Source organism: Silene latifolia, chromosome 4 (assembly GCF_048544455.1).
Source record: "Silene latifolia isolate original U9 population chromosome 4, ASM4854445v1, whole genome shotgun sequence".
In the NCBI taxonomy this organism is placed as follows: Eukaryota; Viridiplantae; Streptophyta; class Magnoliopsida; order Caryophyllales; family Caryophyllaceae; genus Silene; species Silene latifolia.
Genome location: NC_133529.1, coordinates 29,301,053 through 29,315,935, shown reverse-complemented (window position 1 = coordinate 29,315,935; position 14,883 = coordinate 29,301,053).

The following is a 14,883-nucleotide window of genomic DNA, read 5'->3' as shown; positions in this document are numbered from 1 at the left end:
CGATCTCACACAGTAACCGACTACACACCGAAGTGTGTAGCCCTGTCAGATTACCCATCGCAACAGGTAATCCTCGCCGCCAGTTGGGGACCGCAGCCAATCCCCACCTAAGCCCCGCTCATCAACGAGTGATATCCCTGTCCCTTAATGTGCACATCCCCTCCCGTGGCAGGTTCCATGGAGGGCGAACTAGGGTGTGAAGCCACTCCCGCAAGTGACTCCACCACAATCATCACAACACCAACACCGCACCAACACTCCAACAATGATCAGCAGATAAACAATCGTACGTAAAACAACATAATCTCAAATCAATTAAACAGGAACTGAGTAGGGAAACCCTACCTTTTCGCAATCCAAGCACACATAAGCAATCAATTATGATCCTTCACATATCCATCACCTACATAATATAATTATGTATAATTATCACCTACTCAATCAATTAATCATGCACATAACCTAGACTCATCATAACTTAATAGGAATATCAACTTAAAGAACAAACACGACTTTTCCTAATTATCCGGCACATGACAGACTCGGTATAAAATGCATAACTAATTCCCTAAATTTCGAATCGATGCAAGGCCAATTGGATTGGAACCCCATGAGTCTTAGATACAAATCATATATAATTTATTTTTCTCAAATTCCAAACTTATCAAGGGTTTTCAGACTGATTTCCAAAAGCTGACAGAATCCGTCGCATAAAAAGTATTGATTCATAAAACGAGTTTAAAACATTATTTTTCAGTAATTCCAAATCCTATTGTCATCTAAACTCTACAAATATGATTTATAAAAAAGCCCCAAAACTGAATCGACATATAAATTAGGGTTTCAGATCATTTTCCACAACCAAATCAGATTCACGGACTTTTCAGCGACATGTTCATAAATAAATCACCTAGGACAAACCATAAAGTATTTGAGTACGAAATTTGATATGCATAAACTAGACTTCAAATAAACAGGACTCTCTTTTCAAACTTTTCGAAGACGAAGATATTAAAACAGAATAAACAATTAAATGAAATCGACTTACAAACAAGGAAATCGAATTAGGTTGAAATCAGTGAGAAATCTTCAATTAAATGAAAGGCTCGTCCATCTCTTCTTTCTCTCCCTCTCTCTATGTTTAAATGAAATGAGTTTTAGAAAACCTAAAATGATTTTAGAAAAGACTTAACTGTTATAAACAAAAACCCTTGGCCAAAACATAAAATAAACCGTCTAACTTGCTGAACCGGTTTACTCGGTCAAGTGCACTCGGCCGAGTAACACACACTCGACCGAGTACTCCAACTAAAATACGGAGTATTATAATCTTCCCTCCTTAAAAAGAACTTCGTCCCTGAAGTTCGCACCAACTACAACCAACGACACCTAACATCACATATAATTAACACAATATAACTCATACTCATAATATAACTCATATGCATAACTAGTAAAATATATGCTAACTCATATAGACTTGAGTAAACTTGGGTTGTCACATTTTATTCCCCATAAATGAAGGTTACGCCCCCGTAACCTAACTCATATAAAACCACACAAGCCACGCGATATCACGGTCTACAAATACAATTCATAATAAAACATATAAACAACATATGCAACTATACAATTCTAAATAAAACATATAAATAGCATATACAACTATAGTTCGACCACACACGGAAGCTATCATTTAATATAATAAACATGTTACCGCATTGTTTAAAGTAGTAATTACTAATGGAAATCCAAATAAACACATAGAAAAACATAGTATCACATTACATCTCCCTAAAAACAAACTTCGTCCCGAAGTTTCTTATTCATCTCATATACCTACAGACCCCGGGGTTTCGTGATGCACCACCAACATCTTTTACAATATAACAAACCACAATCCACCACATAAGGTCAATATTTGTGCTCATCTGTCATATTTAACCCGTTCCTAGAAGATTGTAAATCATCAAATCATGTCACATTTCAGTAACAACTCGTGAAGCCCTAATGCAAGTCAAAGCTTACTTAGCCAACTAATACCAAAAAGACGAGACCAAATCACTGTTTATGCACATATACTCGAACAATAAACACATGCAATAACACAACCTTTAATTACATTTCAATGTTATACTAGTTCAAATAACCGAACATGCTTGACTTAATTATTATGTTACTAATCATGCTTTCCGACAGAGTTACCAATTTCATCGCAATTATCAAGAATGCACAAGGGATATAAACAACAAAAGCCATCTTATCGTTACTCATGCTTATTACTTTCATTAAGCTGTACATACATAGTATAAGTTGCTAATTCTCGCTATTACGCACAAATTTGTATCTACATTAGTACTACTTGGCAAATGAATTAGAATATGCACATGAATCAATTATACATGTATAACCTGTAATTCCACATCATGCTCAAACTTGGTACCCACACATGTTCGAATTATCACTACACACTTGTTTACAAGCACAGTACATACTAGGACAATCATCATTTGCATCGTGATTAATAACATGTTCTATGTCAACTCATGTGGATCACAAAATTAAAAAAAAAAGTGCACACTTCAACACCAATATATTACCATCAATTAACTATCATTCAGCTGCTCACATCATCACATAAGCCATCTATTTGCACCGTCAACCATATATTGTCATACCACTAGACATGCTAGACTAATCTTTTACAAATAAATCACTTAATACTTCTGTTTCAACATATTAGCTTCTTATTTGTATGTCTAATCCAATTTACATGATAATTACTAACACCATTAACTCATCGTACATTATTCATGGACTATTATACGAATTATCTCATTCTACAACGATTCATTCAACACCTATTGTGTTCTATCCCATATTCATGCCGATAATATAATAATCAACCATGTAACATATTTGACTCAACCAGACTCGTTAGCTTAGGTAATCACAATTTACTTGCACGTAATCACACTTGTTACTATCTATAATATGTGCCACAAAATCTCATTAAAGATGGGCGATATCCGTCACAAGCTTGTGACGGATACCGTTTCCTCTCATAAAATGCCCATTAAGAGGTGAGTGGGAAGTAGACGTGGCAAAACGGGTCACTCGGGTCGGGTTCGGGCCGGGTCAATTTGGGTCGGGTCATTTCGGGTCTGTCACATTTTTCGGGTCGGGTTGGGTCAGGTCGGGTCACTTTCGGGTTTCGGGTCAATTTCGGGTGACCTATTGTCGGGTCATTTCGGGTCGGGTCATTTTCGGGTATGGGTCATTTTGAGGCGGGTTGCTTTTGAGTTAATGGCTAAGCACTTAAGTTAGTATTATTTTGATTAAGAAATACTATTTTGCAAATTTAACTATTTATTAGGGACTATTGTAATCAATGAAACTTTATTTTGACATATATAATATTAATATGACTTAGTACTAATCGCTTCGGGTCATTTTGGGTCACTTCAAGTCATTTGGGACCGGGTTAATTATGAGTCGGGTCTTTTCAGGTTGGGTCACCTCGGGTCGGGTCAACATTGGGTCAGACAATGTTCGGGTCGGGTTTGGGTCGGGTCGAGTCAATTCGGGTTTCGGGTCGTCTTCGGGTTAAGCAAGTTCGGGTCATTTTCGGGTCTCGGGTCAGCCTTTTCGGGTCGGGTCATTCGGGTCTGACCCATTTTGCCAGGTCTAGTGGGAAGCACATGGGGGTGCCCCACTTTGTCTCCTCTCCCTTTTTGTGAGAGGTCACAAGCTTGTGACGGGATTAGCCCATCACAAGCAAGACTAGCTGAATATGTGCAACAATCAATCCACTTAATCAACCTAGCTATTTGCAGACATCGTCATGTAATGAGTGGCATATAAGACACGACACCCACAATCTTTCAATGTCATCACTTATTCCAAATAGGCTTATAGGTTAAGCTACTTCTCATGTCACCTAAACATGTTGCCAAAACATAGAAACTAAGACTTCAAAATTCATAGGGTAACCTTTATTAGAAACTTGTCATCAAACACACATTCACAGGCACTATAAAGCATGTGATAACTTCAAGAATCACCAATAAATAACAACTTAAGAAATACATGAGGTTTTATACTTTTTAGAAAATATAGAGAGGCACAGAATGGGGAGAGTTAGAATTAGGTCCAAAGCAGAAACAATCAATTTATAAGGATTTTCCCAAACCGACAGGTCAAAACAGATTGTTATCAGCAATTTATCACGTTTCAAGGTCAACTTGCAAAAATCATAATTCATTAATGACACATCCATATCAGGTGAGATTTATAATTTGGAAACTTCTACGAGTCTACTAATTAGGAGAGTTGGAATCACTCAAAAATCATGCACACATATCAAATGGTAAATTTTCCAAATTGGTTGGTCGTAATTAGCACTGTGTAGTAACATTCTGACTACTGCTCACTAAAATATTTGTTTTTCTTTATCTGTAACTCGTATAGGCATGAAACCAACAGCAAATAAAAGCTAACACATGAGAATAACACATATAAAAATTTAATTAACATATCTTAAACATGTATAAAATTGCAGCCAAAACAATTAAGAGGCGGAATCTGAGAAATAAACCATCTTTCAATCTTTATTTCTTGCAACTCTTTATGCTACTGTACTTGTCTTCCATAGATACTTAACCAAGCATTTATCAAACACAAAGTAACAAACTTAACATCGCATAGTACAATTGGTCATAAGATTCAGTCACATAAAACAAACTCGGTTGAGTACATGACGTACTCTACCGAGTACAGGACACTCGGTCGAGTAGTGAGACTACTCGGCCGAATTCACGACTCTAGAAGCTGAACAGAATTATCACAGAAAGATTGCTCAGCCGAATATGGCTTACTCGGTCGAGTATGAAACATACTCGGTCGAGTATCGGCACAGTTCTCAGCAACGTCCAATTTTCGTAAAACAGTCATATCTCACTCGTTACTTGGTCATTTGGGCGTGTGACCTATCGTTAGAATCGTGCTATCACCTCCAATTAGAATTACAGTAATATCATTTCTAGAACTCGACTTATGACAGTTTTAAGACAACCCTTCCATAATTGGTTTTCAAACAAATCAATTTTTTTTATTAACACAACAACTTGAACATGAATAAGGCAAACAATAACAACTCAATACTTCTAAAAACCAGTACATAGTTGAACTTTTATCAAACCCATATGTAAATTAAATACAACATTCATATATATAGACGCATGACCTTAATCACATGCTACTACCAACAAACCAAACATTAACATCATCATGATCATATAGATATACCCCACATCACATTACATATACTCCAATCACTTCTATTCAACCCAAAAATATACTTCATCCAATATATACTTGAAGGTACAAGTATAACACAAAATACTTTCTCAGTTCATCCAACAACTTCACAAAAATCACAACTACAATTACAGCACACACATGACTTTAAACACACAACGGTTCCCAAGACTCGCCCATGTGACCGGCTCGAGATCGTAAGGGCCTCAATGCGACTTCGGGACGTCTCCCAAGTCTTTGCGGTAGCTTCAAACAACTCTCCCCGGGTTCATTTTATTTAGACTCCCTAAGTTCATTGGGTTCATTAGTTTTAGGTGCCGTAATCGTCGCTCTGATACCACTTTGTAACACCCCCTCATACCAAGGTTCATTACCAAGGACTACCCTAGCATGAGAGATTATTACCATCTCGGTTGCCCGAGGTTAGTATATCAAAGTTAACAATCCAAAACACATTTATTAAAGTGCAACTGAGTTTAACGATTACATGTTCCCAAAATCAAAACCAAAGTACAACTGTGAAAGCTAAACAACTAGAAATGAAAGCTAAGTCTCTTGACGGCGGAAGCTAGACTCGAGTGATGATTGCCCCATAGCTAAAGAATTGCATCACCTGTCAAAATCTGCTCACCATTCCCGAATGGATCACCACAGATTTTATAAAACAACAATGGGGTCAGTTACTGAATAATCAAAGTATGACAAGTACAATAGGCAAGCAGCTGATCATCATCCTCCTCCGGTCTCCCGATCTCACACAGTAACCGACTACACACCGAAGTGTGTAGTCCTGCCAGATTACCCATCGCAACAGGTAATCCTCGCCGCCAGTGGGGGACCGCAGCCGATCCCCACCCAAGCCCCGCTCATCAACGAGTGATACCCCTGTACCTTAATGTGCACATCCCCTTCCGTGGCGGGTTCCACGGAGGGCGAACTAGGGTGTGAAGCAACTCCCGCAAGTGACTCCACCATAATCATCACAACACCAACACTATCACCACACCAACACTCCAACAATGATCAGCAGACAAACAATCGTACGCAAAACAACATAATCTCAAATCAATTAAATAGGAACTGGGTAGGGAAACCCTACCTTTTCGCAATCCAAGCACACACAAGCAATCAATTATGATCCTTCACATATCCATCACCTACATAACATAATTATGTATAATTACCACCTACTCAATCAATTAATCATGCACATAACCTAGACTCATCATAACTTAATAGGAATATCAACTTAAAGAACAAACACGACTTTTCCTAATTTTTCAACACATGACAGACTAGGTATAAAATGCATAACTAATTCCAAAAAAATAGAATCGATGCAAGGCCAATTGGATTGGAACCCCATGAGTCTTACCTACAAATCATATCTACCTTATTTTTCTCAAATTCCAAATTTATCATGGGTTTTCAGACTGATTTCCAAAAGCTGGCAGAATCCGTCGCATAAAAAGTATTGATTCATAAAACGAGTTTAAATCATTATTTTTCAGTAATTCCATATCCTATTGTCATCTAAACTCTACAAAGATGACGTATAAAAAAGCCCCAAAACTGAATCGACATATAAATTAGGGTTTCAGATCATTTTCCACAACCACATCAAATTCACGGACTTTTCAACGACATGTTCATAAATAAATCACCTAGGATAAACCGTAAAGAATTTGACTACGAAATTTGATATGCATAAGCTAGACTTCTAATAAATAGGACTCTCGTTTCAAACTTTTTGAAGACGAAGAATTTAAAAGAGTATAAACAATTGAATGAAATCGACATACAAACAGGGAAATCGAATTAGGTTAAAATCGGTGAGAAATCTTCAATCAAATGAAAGGCTCGTCCATCTCTTCTTTCTCTCCCCCTCTCTATGTTTAAATGAAATGAGTTTTAGAAAAGCTAAAATGATTTTAGAAAAGACTTAACTGTTATAAACAAAAACCCTTGACCAAAACATAAAATAAACCGTCTAACTTGCTGAGCCGGTTTACTCGGTCAAGTGCACTCGGCCGAGTAACACACACTCGACCGAGTACTCCAACTAAAATACGGAGTATTACAGTTATCTTTGACATGCGATGGTGATGAGGATAATGAGAAGATATAACTAAGGATCTAGTATTAGTGAGTTACGAGGACGTAACATTTATCTTAAGAGGAGTAGGATGCGGCAAAGAGAGTTTGATGGTTGTACATGTTGTAGTAAGATTGAATGTTTGAGTCTTGGTGGAGAATAAATAATGGATTTGTATTGTGATTGATATTATTAAAGGTCATGGCCGTGCTTGTAGTAGTGTGATGTTTTGGAATGTGAGAATACTTTGATAGTGTTAACAGTTGAATGATGATGTTATGAGTGGGAGTAAATTTCGAGGACGAAGTTCCTTTTAAGGGTGGTAGAATGTAACATTCCGTTTGATGTTTATGAGTGTCTTTATATTAGATTTTCTAATAGATAATATGTAGTGAGACGAAGCTAGCGACGTTGGTGGATGGTATTTGGAAGTGTATGGAGTTAGTGTCGACAGACTATAATGTAGTTGATACGTTATCGTGAGCCATGTTGTGGAGGTAGGCATAGTTGGTGGAGTTGGTGTTAAGAGTTCATGTTTTATAGGTTGGAGTTTTGTTTTGAGTTCTTAGTTGCGTTGTTGTGTCTTGATCGAGTTAGTATGTTTGTTTTGAGTATGGGTTGAAATTCGGGGACGAAATTCCTTTTAAGGAGGGAAGACTGTAATACTACGGTTTTCTATGTCTTTGGATACTCTATCGAGTATGGCTTACCCTGTCGAGTAAGTAAGTTTGGTTTACGAAACAGTGTTCTGCTGTTGGGTACCCGATCGAGTAAGTTGGGGACTCGATCGAGTAAGGGTCACTCGATCGAGTAAGTAAACTTGATCGAGTAAGTTACTTACTCGATCGAGTAAGTTACTTTTACGGGTTGTTTTTGACGGGTTATGATAGCAACGTGAGAAAGATATATATACTTAATCCGTCAGTTTCTTTCATTTTTACACTTTTCTAAACTTCACAAAGGTAAAACACAGTTACGTTTCTTCTCTCTCTCTCTCTCTCTCTCTCTCTCTCTCTCTCTCTCTCTCTCTCTCTCTCTCTCTCTCTCTCTCTCTCTCTCTCTCTCTCTCTCTCTCTCATTGCTATCAAATCCCAAAGGCTTAGGGTGTCGGATCTTCGTGTTCTTTACGCTGTTGAGACCGTCGTATTGTGGGTAAGATCCTAGTATAGTTTTTATGTTGTTTCATTGTTTTTTGGTTGAAACCCTAATTGGGTAAATTGGGGGTTTTGGGAGTATTGTGTTTATTAGATGGTGATTGTATGATTGTATCTTTGATAGGAGGTTATTTCATTGAAGAACGATTTTGATTAGCTGATTGTGACGATTTTGGTGATTGCTTTTCCAGGTAGGGTTTCCCTACTCAGTATATTGTATAAATGATTATAAGATGGTTGTTTGGTTGATTGGCATGATGATTATATCGTAATTGGTATTGGCATTGTTTTAAATTGATATTGTGATTGGTTGTTGTTGATTGTCTGTGGTTCTCGAGGTGCGCCCTCGGCTGAGTGGATTCACATGCGGGAGTGGCTTCACGCCCTTGATTCACCCTATGTGGAACCCGCCACAGAGGGGATGTGCACATTATGGAACATGGGTTTGCGCTCGGTATTGATGAGTGGGGCTTAGGTGGGAACGGTTGCGGTCCCCCACTGGCGGTGTGGATTACTGGTTGCGGCCATAATTTGGCAGGACTAGACCTTCAGGCTAATCAGATGATAGGTGATGTGACGGTATTGGAGATTGTGATTGTGTATCTGTTGTTGTTTCTTTTATATATTGTTTATGCAGTAACTGGCCCCGTTTAAATGTTTTAAAAACTATGGTGATCCATTCGAGGGTGGTGAGCAGTTGTCTAGCAGGTATATTGTGGATGCGCGCGGGATTAGCTGGGGATGGAGTCACCACGAGTCTGATAGTAGTCTTCCGCTGTTGTGTCATGACATTTTATTTACTTTAGTTGGTTTTGGTTTGGAACAGTTGTATCGTACTTTATAGTTTTGGTTTTGATGTAATCACTTTAAATTATTTTACTTAAAGTACGTTTCTTGATTGTCACTTTTGATTACTATGCCTCGGGTAACCGAGATGGTAGCATTCTCATCCATTAGGTGGTCCTAATAAGGCAGTTGGTGTGTGGGGGTGTTACAGGCGCAATCCTCAAATGATATGATTCAAACAACGAAAGCTTTAAAATAACGGACTGTTTTTGCGAACCAAACGTACTAGGTACGACTAGTTCTGATTTTCGTGTATTTGGGATAGTATTTTGAACAAGTAAGACCTATTACTTGATCAAGGTGAGTGATATTTAGACCTATTGATCAACAACTCGGGAATTTAATCGAAATCGCGTTTCAATCAAATCAGTTTTGTTTCTAAGCAAGAAACGAGTTTTAACACAAGTGTTTGTTTGTAATTTCTGAGATGATTTTATTCATAATCAAACAAGGCATTATATAGCCTGATTTGAGCCGTCCAATAGTCGAAGATGTGAAGAGTTGAGCAATCACTCTTCACTTGATTACAACATTAAAGCTTAAGTTAAATGCAACAATTAAATACTAGATAAACTTAAGATCTTATTTTAACCAATATAATCTGAAATGTTAATAAAAACGTCTAGCTTGGACCGTCCCTTCCTTGGAAATGCATGCCACAACCAACCCCCTTGCTCCATACTTAGCAAATTCGCATAAGAAGAACGATTTAAGCCCATAGGATGAGAACTACGAACCAAGCTCATCGAACCATCACCACTAGTGTTCACAACCATCTCATCAACCAACTCCGAGTTACTAGCTTGGATCGCATCAAAATTATAAAAATTTCATTTTAAGATTCCTTATAAAAAAAAAGAGTTTTTAAATGACATAGTTTCTCTTAGGATGTGAAGGTATTGAAGAGAGAAGACATGTCTTTAAAAGTGAGAATACATGACACATAAAAAAATCATAGGGAATAGGGTAAATACTCATCCGTCTCAATTATTTGTTTACCTGGGATTAAAACTCGAAACACGGTTTTAAGATAAACCAAGTGAATGACATGAATGATGTCTTTACGTGATGTAACAACTTTAGAGGAAGAACCATGAAGATCACATTTTAAACATAACTAGTTTTAATGCCCGTGAAACTCACGGGGTAGTTTTGGTTGGCGGTTTTTTTTTTTTGTTATAAGATTGTGTTTAGGATTTATGTTTAGTGTAAACATGTTTTTTCAAAGTTGTTTGTTGACTTTTACTCTTCATCACCAACATTTGGTACATTATAAGGGATGACCAATAATATACGGAGTATGAATGAGCATTACAATAACAACATTCCAAATATTTTTACCATATCCTTAAATATCTTTTGACATCAAAATGTTCGATCTAAGCATGAGCCTCTTAATCTAGTAGCTAATAGTCTAATATTGTGTTGTGTTGTTTTTGCTTCCGTCTGCATTGCTCTATATGGTCTTGTCTCTGATTGTTTTGGCCGCTCTGTTTTGACGCTGATTTCCTCCATCTTGATATCTATGGTCTGTTACACCTAATTTCATATCGGTGCAGTGTGACAATTTCTGAAGTAATCTCACAAAACTGTTTTTTTTTTAGAAGTCCTCAACTCCATGGGGATTTTTATTGGTGGAAACATGATGGAACCGTTATAAGAAGAGTAATGTATTAGAGAATTGGATTTATTGTATACCTTCTATGTCTTTTCGTGTTTCATAGAAGTGTAATAATGGGGGTTGTCAATTAAGATAGTAAACCAAGAGGCTGGAAGATGAGGAGTGCAACATTTGTGGCTATGCTTTTATTTTTTACCGGCTTTTTTTTCTTTTTATATCTTTGCGTCTTATTCTTTAGGTTGGCTAGTACTCTAGTAGTGACACATGGCAAGTAGTTGATGAGATGAAGTGTCGCTTCAATAGAGACTCAAGAAGCCTTTTTATATTATTATATAGAAGTTGATTACGGCTTATGTAAACTACACAAATGATGTCCTAATATAGCTTATTATCTAAAAATGTTTACCTGTATTTCAATTCATCGGAGCAGTCAATTATTAATGTCCGAATTTTATTTCATTAATCATACCCATGTATACCCTACAATTGCCTTAGATTTTTTTTGTTCCATTTGGAAAAAACAAAAATGAGTTGGTAAAAAAATTACACATCCATTAAGCTTACTGTTGCATTGTTGCTTTATAGTAAAAAAATATTTTTATAGTACACAATTACTCTATTACTCTGTAATATTAAGGTAGTATTTTTAGGTTAAGAGTTTGAAAATTTGACCATGAACATATAGACAGCAATCAAAAATTATGAAATAATACAAACATATTGACATTAGTTATAAAAATTAGTATAAACAAATAATATTCTGACAACAAAACAAATGTAAATGCTAAAAGAACACAGTTATAATATCAGCCAGAAGGCAACAAAAAGCAAGTTGAGAAGAACATGTAATTAAGGAAGGGAAATGACATGATTTACATCATTAACTTGCAAGGTACTTCCAACAATCACAACTAATCAAAATATTTTGAAAAAAGGTTGATCTATTGATAAATAGAGTGATGATTCAAGTCTTTATACATATGAAATGGTAGTAGTATTACCTTGTATGACAAATGGAGTATAGTATTGTAGAAAGAATAGCAAGGTGGAAAATTGAAAAAATTAAGTATTCTGTAACAAAGAGGCCCCATACTTTCAGTTCACCTATTTTGCATTTACAACAAACATATATGCTTGCTTCATCCTTCGTAAATCTGCACTTCGACAAATGTATAGTCCATATCTTTCCGACGACCTCGCCGGCACAGCACCTCAACTCCACCGTCGCCAGACCATCACCACAATTTTATTTTATTTTTTAAAAAAAAATGAGACCTACGATTCTACGAATTGTAGACTTGAGCCATCACTCTTGTAAGATAGTTTGTTCAATGGTAAATGAGTAGTCAAGTAGGTAATGCTAAATGGGCTGGCAGGTACATTGTTTACTGATAAATAATTGGTAGGTAGTAGCTGCAATCTACTACTCCTATTGTTAGTCGTATATGAGAATTTGTTACTTGTTCCATCGGAATACGTACAGACGTACAGTAACTTGTGCTTCAGAGGTCGTATTAATGCTGAAAAGTGGACTATTTTACCCTTGTATTTTCTATTGATTTGTTAGATTATATGAAAATATTGTCCCTCCTAATTTCAGGCTCTCCCTCAACAAAAAAATAAGGCCAAGAACAATGAGATTCCGTTTATATTTTCTCTACCTTCTCAGTCTTATTCAACGTAAACTAAAATTTTGAATTTTAATTAATCTTTATTGAAATACTTTTCGTGTATTATAAGGTTTGATTATATTATCAATTTTTTAATCATTTTTGACAGTTTTGTACCATTTTAGGCGACTTTTTTCTGTACTTAATACAAAAATATGAACTTAATTATTTAGATTAATTTATTTTCTTAATTATGATTGTTTTTACATTAATTAAATAGTTTTTGTACCAAAAAAAATTAAATAGTTTTTGAATACTTTTATTATTATGGGGATTTCAAATATTCTTAAGATAAGAGTAATTAAATGATCAATGAAGAAAATCTGAATTAAATCATGAAATAAATGAAATGTTCTTAGATAAGAGTAATTAAATGACCCTTGAATGAAATCATGAAATAAATGAAATGGAAAGTAACTAAAATTGAGAGAGAGAGAGAGAGAGAGAGAGAGAGAGGGAGAGAGAGAGAGTAATTAAATCACTGGAATGAACATGGGGTATTAGGGTCCATACAAAAAGAATTATTTTTTCAATCCCTAAAATTCAGGAACCAATAGGATCTCTCAAAAAACTCATCTTTTATACTATGTAGATATATGCAATACTGTTGAAGAATATGATCTGTAAAAAAAACACTTGGGATTAAAAATTAGCATTAACAAACAATCTGAATACAAAATACTAAAGAAAATTAAAGCAATAAGCAATAAATCTAGATCTAATAATAATTCTACAAAAGATTATTTTCATCATTTATAGAGGAAGTAGGTTTCGTGCTCGGCTACACCCGGGCTACCTTTATTTACCATTTAAATGTTATTTTCTATGAAATATTCGCTAAATTTGGTTAACAAATTATGAGACACGTTCACCACTACCGCTGTGAATATTATTACTTTCACTACATCCCCTGTTAATACTATTACGTTTACTACTTTTTCGGTTACTATTGTTTGTTTAACTACTCCTGCTATTTTTACGGTTAACCTCGTTAGTTTTGTCAAACTCATATATTTAAATAAATTAATATTTTCTTAAAATCGAATTGTTAGTTAATTTTTCATACTTTCTCCGTTGTTCCTACTGTTACTTTCATTACATGTATTGTGACTACTATTATTTTCACTTCTCCCGCCGTCATTTTTTTTTTCTTTCACTACTCCCTCATTTTTTATTGTTAATTTCACTGCTCCCGTTACTGTTAGTATGACTCTCATTACTCCCGTTGCTATTATTATTACTTTTATTACTCACATGGTTGATTACTATCATAGTAGTTGATTATCTAGTTGTATTAGAGTTATATATTTAAATAAATCTGAAATATTAGATTAAAATATTAATTAAGAGCAATCATTTTTATTTACTAATTAAATTACAAATCTAATGAATTATGGAATATTATATTTTTTGGAAATCTAGATTGATTTATTTACCTTTTAATAGTTTCCAAAATATAACATACTTATATTATATTTGTGTATGTTAAATAATTAACATCTTTATATTAATTAATACCATAAGTGGGACCTGTTTATTTTAAGGAAACTCACCATATTCTGGTATTCTCTAAATTTATACTTAAACCAAAACTATATACTCCCTCCAATTCATCATAATGATCCCATTTGAGATGGAGACAATACTTAAGAAAAATGAATAAAAATGAATAAAGGACAAATGTGGGGTTTGTTGATAGGAGAGAGATAGATGAATAATGAATTATTAGGAGTTAAATAAGGAGTTGTGGGGCCAAAACATTAAGAAAAGTAATAAAATAAGAGTAAAAGAGGTGTGTGGGGTTTGGTAATAGGAGAGAGGGATGAATAAAATAAGAGTAAGAGTTACCAAAAAAGGAAAGGGGAACATTACTTGAATAATCCGTTTCGGGAAAGAGGGAACGTTATAGCGAATTGGAGGGAGTAATATTTACATTGAAGTTCCTTGTTCAGGTCTATCACACAGCGCAATCAATTAAAAACTATATAGTATAATTAATTTGTATAGATTTATTTAATTACATAGAAGTCTCTTGGTTTCTGGAATATATATAGTAATAGTATTGGTGCCCGATTTCGCCCGGGCTACCTCTACTTACCATTATTTTTTTTCTTCATTAAATAAAATTACTTAAAGTTGCATAACCCATAAATTTATAATTAATATATTTTTCTATGA